The sequence below is a fragment of the Callospermophilus lateralis genome, chromosome X, assembly GCF_048772815.1.
Source record: "Callospermophilus lateralis isolate mCalLat2 chromosome X, mCalLat2.hap1, whole genome shotgun sequence".
NCBI lineage: Eukaryota > Metazoa > Chordata > Mammalia > Rodentia > Sciuridae > Callospermophilus > Callospermophilus lateralis.
The window spans coordinates 101,783,763-101,789,762 of record NC_135325.1 but is presented as its reverse complement, the minus strand read 5'-3'; the positions used below and the strand labels follow the sequence as shown (position 1 = coordinate 101,789,762).

The 6,000-nt window shown below is 41.7% G+C and overlaps 1 pseudogene; it reads left to right on the top strand.

Annotated features, from left to right (window-relative positions):
* The first annotated feature begins 1,313 nt into the window (after nt 1-1,313).
* The window catches only part of LOC143638667 (akirin-1-like), a 78,457-nt pseudogene continuing 73,770 nt past the window's right edge, over nt 1,314-6,000 (top strand).

The window sequence follows — 6,000 nt, the reverse complement described above, 5'->3', positions numbered from 1 at the left end:
AGGGTCTTGAAAGCTAAAGAGTAGTTTAAATATTTAAACATTATTTCTGTAGTTTACTATTTCAAACTTAATTTTTCCTTCAGAATTTGTAAAACTGAGCTGGGTTATAGCTCAGCATAACACCGCTTGCCTCACATGTGAGGCACTGGGTTTGATCCTCATCATTACATAAAAATAAATAAGATAAAGATATTGTATCCATTTTTAAAGAAAAATGCTTTCCTTTAAAAACAGAATTTGTAAAAGCAAATGGTGAGCTTTTTAATCTTTGTAGGATTTGGATGATGTTAGATTTTTGTACTCTTTGTTGAAATTAGTGCTTATTGGGAAAAAAAATAAAATTAAAAATTTTAGTCCTGTAGACAAAACTAATGGAAGGTACTGTGGGGCCCAGAGGGAAGTCTTTAGGTCACTGGGGTCCACTGAGGTCGCAACATAAAAGGAGATTGATTGTTTGAACTTGGTCTCTTCCTTTTTCTGTCTTGCTCTGTTTCCTGGCTTATGAAATGGTTTGTTCCACCCGAAACTCCCACTATGATGGGTTACCTCATCAGAAATCCAAAGCAAAGGGGCCATTTGAACATGGACTGGAAACTCCATGGTGATCTGAAATAAATATTTTTTCCTCATAAGTTGTTTATTTTGGTCATTTCATTATAGTAATACTAAATTGATTAACACACCTAGAACAAAAGATGTGAAATTTTACATACTCAAAAGAACAAATAAAAAATTTAAAAACACAATTACCTCAAAAAAAGATCAGATGCAGATAATGTAAATTCCCATGTTTTGTTGTCACAAAAATGATTAGTTGAACTAATTAGTCTCCACTAATAAATGGGTACAAAATTCCCTTTTATTTAACAAAATTTAAGCTTCTCTATTCCCACAGGACTCTTAACTTTGACACATCCTTAACCTTAAACAACATTAGAATCATAGAATTTGGACTAACTCCTCACTAGGGTTTTTCAGAGAAGCAGAAGCAAGTGTGTGTGTGTGTGTGTGTGTGTGTGAGAGAGAGAGAGAGAGAGAGAGAGAGAGAGAGAGAGAGAGAGAGAGAATTGGCTCATAGAGTTATAGAGGATGAAATGTACAAAATCTGAAAAGTGGGTTCACAAGAGTACCACTTCAGTTACCATTCAGTTAATCCCTATGAGGGGATTAATTCACTGATTGGGGTTGAAAGAGGCCGCACTGCACTAAGAATGGAAGACACCACATGACACAAATCACCGGAGAGGTTCCGTTTTATTACAAAAGGCTGTGGACTTATATAGATCTAAGCAGAGGTGGCAGGGCTTAGGTAAATGACGGGTCGCCCATTTATTGGTAAGTTCTTCCAGATGTCAGTTCCGGAGCCCAAGAAGTTAGTTCTTATTGGGGCTAAGGTTTCCCGCCAGCGGGATTTGAATATTGGCACCTATGGGAGAATTGGCACCGACGGGAGAATTGGCACCAGCGGGAAAGGGAGAGGCAGGAAGAGAAGCTCCTCAGACGCCATGTTGGGGTTTTTGGGGGTGTGGCTGCCATTATACTTTTTCCCAACAGGGGTGAGTTTTAAAAATCAATAATATCTCCTGAACGTTCTTGCATTGTCTCACAGGTAAGCTTTTGAGGGATGCCTCATATCTAAACCATAACAAGATTCATGGAATAACTCATGCTATATTTCAAGTTAAGAGCTTTGAATGGTAAAATTTCCTTTTTCTTGGGTAAGGTCAATCTTTTGGTATAATTGAGACATCAGTTGATTAGATCAATCTATTTTACTCACAGTCTACTGTCTTAAATGTTAATATCATCCTAAATATTCAGAATAATCGTTGAGAGAATATCTGGGTACTATAGCCCATAATACCTTTCCTTAAGGACTTCTGAAAAACTCGTTAACCACAAAAATGAAGATCCCTAATGAACTGTTGAATGTTGAATCTTGCTTTTTTTTTTTTTTTTTTTTTTTTGCCCTTGTTTTCTCCTCCCTGTAAAAGTCACGGGGGTGGTGGTGGTTGTGAGTCCCGTTGAGGAGCCAGAGCTTGGGCTGCAACAGCCGCCCCTGGCCCCTGGCCCCTCAACGGCCTGGCTTGGGGGGCGGAGCTGAAGCTGTCCGTGGAGTTCCAGGCAGCGTTGCTGAGCCACAGTTCCCGGAAGCCGTGGTGCTGCGTCCTTCTGCCCAGCCGCACTCTGGGCCTCAGGACCCCTGATGCGGAGCAGCCACCACCGCTTCAGATGCAGACCCCACTGCCGACTCTCCAGCAGCCCATCCCACCTGGCTGCCAGCGGCACCAGAGCAAAATTTTCAGAACATAAAGCAAGAATATAGTCGTTATCAGAGCTGGTGACATTTAGAAGTTGTTCTCAATAAGAATGAATCTTGTACTTCAGAAAGCCAGCCTCACTCTAAAGCCAGATTTACAGATAGGTAGTTAGTGTAGTTAGGTGAATTGGGTCTAATATGGAGTATGATAAAGAAAATGGAGGCCATTGTTGAGAATGGAGTCCAGGAAACTAGAGCAGCACTTGGAGAAATTGAAATGTTAATGTCTCCAAGGCCCAGAGCCCATCCTAAGGAACTGTTCATGAAGCAGCTCCCAGCAAACAGGGAAGTGCTAATCCTGCCCAGACTACTCCTACAGTCCACCTAACTCCCACCTTTTGGGGCTTCCCACCTGCATTCTATCACTGCAGGATAAAGGGGAACAAAAGACAGGAGTGTGGGAAAGCTGAAAGAAGACCTTAGCTATACAAAAGGGAAGACCTCCCCCTTCCCCGAATTCTGCCTTTCAGGTCCCCTTCTTCCTCTGGGGAGAAGTCTTTTCTGCTGCCCTTTAATAAAGCTTCTACTTTCCACTGTTACACTTGCCCCAGTGTGTTTCTCTGGTGTTATACTTCAGTATTGGGGAAGCAAGGACGTGTTACTGGTAAACAGTGATAACAACTCCTCAGCATTAACAGCACCTAGTTCTCCAAATTCCTCCTGGATGAAGAAGGACCAACCCACCTTTACCCTTCCACAAGTTAGAATACTATGTGAGAGGCTTTTAAAAGACTGTGAAGATAAAATTCTGAAGGAGTATGAGCAAATCCTCACAACACCAAAGTAGCAGAACAGTATGAATCTTTTGTGAAATTCACATATGATCAGATTGAAGCAAGATTTACAGATAGGTAGTTAGTGTAGTTAGGTAAATCGGGTTTAATATCGAGTAAGATAAAGAAAATGGAAGCCATTGTTGAGAATGGAATCCAGGAAACCAGAGCTGCACTTGGGGAAATTGAAATGTTAATGTTCCCAAGGCCAGGAATCCACCCTAAGGAACTGCTAATGAAGCAGCTCCCAGCAAACAGAGGTGCTAATCAAACCACCCCAGTCCCTTCCTGCCCAGATTACTCCTTCAGTCCACATATTTCCCACCTTTTGGGGCTTCCCACCTGCATTCTATCACTGCAGGATAAAGGGAAACAAAAGACAGAAGTGTGGGAAAGCTTAGCTATACAAAAGGGAAGACCTCCCCCTTCCATGGATTCTGCCTTTCAGGTCCCTTTCGTCCTCTGGGGAGAAGTCTCTTCTGCAGTCCTTTAATAAAGCACTTGAGTTGGCATGCTTCTTTGGTGTTATACTTCAGCATTTGGGGAAGCAAGTAAACACTGGTAAACAGCGGTAACAAGATTATGAGGTAATAAGGGGCAATACCAACAAGCTCTATATCCTGAAGCTTTCTTGAATTATCTGGGTACCAAGTTTGACCTCAAGAGATGGCTGCTGTACACTTTTTGCAACTGGTTTGATATCACATTTCAGCTCCAAAACTTTGCATCCTGAGAACACTTAAACATTTCTGCAGGTCCATTTTATACAACTTGAAATACCTTAAAACTTCTGGTTGCCACAAGCATATCTAACTTTTCTGCTCATCCAAAAAACAGCTGTGCCCTATTGTGATAGATTTTCCAAACAAAAATACCTGGAGCAGCAATTTAGTAAAATATGCCTTCAATGGCACTCAACAAACGGAGTTTTCCCAAGCGCAGTTCTGTAAGAAGTGTGTGTGGAAGTGTGTGCATATGTGTGTATGTATATTTTAAGTTATTTGTATTGTGCAATTTTTTTTGATCTTGGGGATTCTGCTGTGATTTTGATGCATGACAATTATGGTTAAAAACATTTTCTTGGTCTATATAAGATCATTAATGTTTTGTGACCATATAAGTTGTAACAGTGCATTGTTTTATGTGTATGTATTATTGTTAAATACATGGACTGTTTCCAGGCACAGAATATGAATCATAAGTTAGGATGGACATTAGATGTGATTATGATGATATCGCAAAGGTCTGCAGTCCTAGATCTACAAATGTGTGGTAAGAAGTTAGAACAAACTGGAGACAGGTCATTGACACATGGACTCTATCTAGTCGTATTAGAAAAAAAAATCTTTTGACTTCAAGCCTTAAAATACTCCATGGAGTTGCCGCTCACCTCATTCATACAATCAAAGAGCTCCCTGGACACTGAACCTTTAAAGGGAAACAGTCTCTCCTGGAGCAGAAGCATTGGGATTTGCTCGGGAATATAGTATTGGTGAGCAAGGGACTGGGCCAGGCCCCACCAGCACTGCTACTTGGGAGGAACCACTTCACCTTTGTATTAGTTATTAAAAGTACAATTCAGATTTTTGGTCAGGTTCCCTCAAATTCTTCTGAGGTGTCCATGTTCAACTGCTTAAGCTTTGTTTTGGCAAACCCCCCCCACCCGAAGTTGCTTATAGGCTGTTCTTCACCTTGTTTCCAAGGCTGCAGAGCAGAAAATAGCCTCTGTTTTGAGGAGGTGGAGTTAAGTATACATTTATTTTTCACTGTGACTTGTTCAGGACCAGATTTTACAAAATGCCTAGTTTTCTTTATTGTTTCTGTTATGCTCGAATTCGGGAACCCCAAAGACCACCAGAGACCCAAGAGCCATGCAAGCAGCAAAGAGGTGATTATCGCGACCTAGCTCGGTCCTCCGCGCGCGCACACACACACAGCAACTGGTGACGCTGAGAGGCCCGGAGCCCAGGGTTTGCAGCATTTTTATACATTCTCTGGAAAGGGCAGGGACTTCACATACATCATAGCCTCTTTTAGCAAATCATCACACACCGTGGGAAAATCAAATAACTCTAAAACATGATTAGCACATTCACTGGCGGGAACAAGTTGGGTAGGGGTGATTGGTCAGTACAAAAGGGGTATTTGTTTGAATTGATTGGTTTAAGCCAAGAGGGGTGTACATGCTGAACTACATGGTTTCCCAACTTGTTATCAACCACCATAAACTACTGGGAGGGTCATCTAGCATCCCAGGTATTTCCCTGTCTCATGCTGATTGGTGGCTGCTAGGGGGCTGCTATGGATCCCCACCTAGCCTGACTGAGTCAAGGACACCTGGCGCAGCAGATCTCTCCTGTTATTTGTAGATAATCAACTTAGCAGGGTGGGGATGTGCCTAGGAGTGCTCTGTGGGTTTTTCCAAGGACAAAGGCCATGTCCCTCCCTTGGACAGGCTTTGCTCTGAGGTAGAGGCTGTTTTTTCATTTCTGGAAAGGAAAGTTCTATTAAAATTGTTTTAGTTTGAACATAGAATAGTTTTTTAAATTATGGCTTACTTTGAAAATTTTTGAGTTTAATTCAAATGTATGCCAATACCTTCCAAAGTAAGGTAATATTCAGAGACAGTTGTTCTGATCAGATGTCTTAGAGAAATTTCTTATTAATGAATGTCTGACTTAAATCTAACCCAAAACTGCAACATTATTCTTTGTACATTTTCACTATAAAGTGTTAACAAGCTTAGTTGCAAATAAAATACTGTAAGGGTCCGGCGAAGCGTTGGAGGAAGAGACCACCAAGAGACTGACTTTATGCAATAAGCAGGAGGGAGTTTATTGAGGATCCGATTCAGCCCGCTGAGGCTCCAGGCAGGCTCGCTCAAGAAGGGAGAGCAGCCCAGAGCCC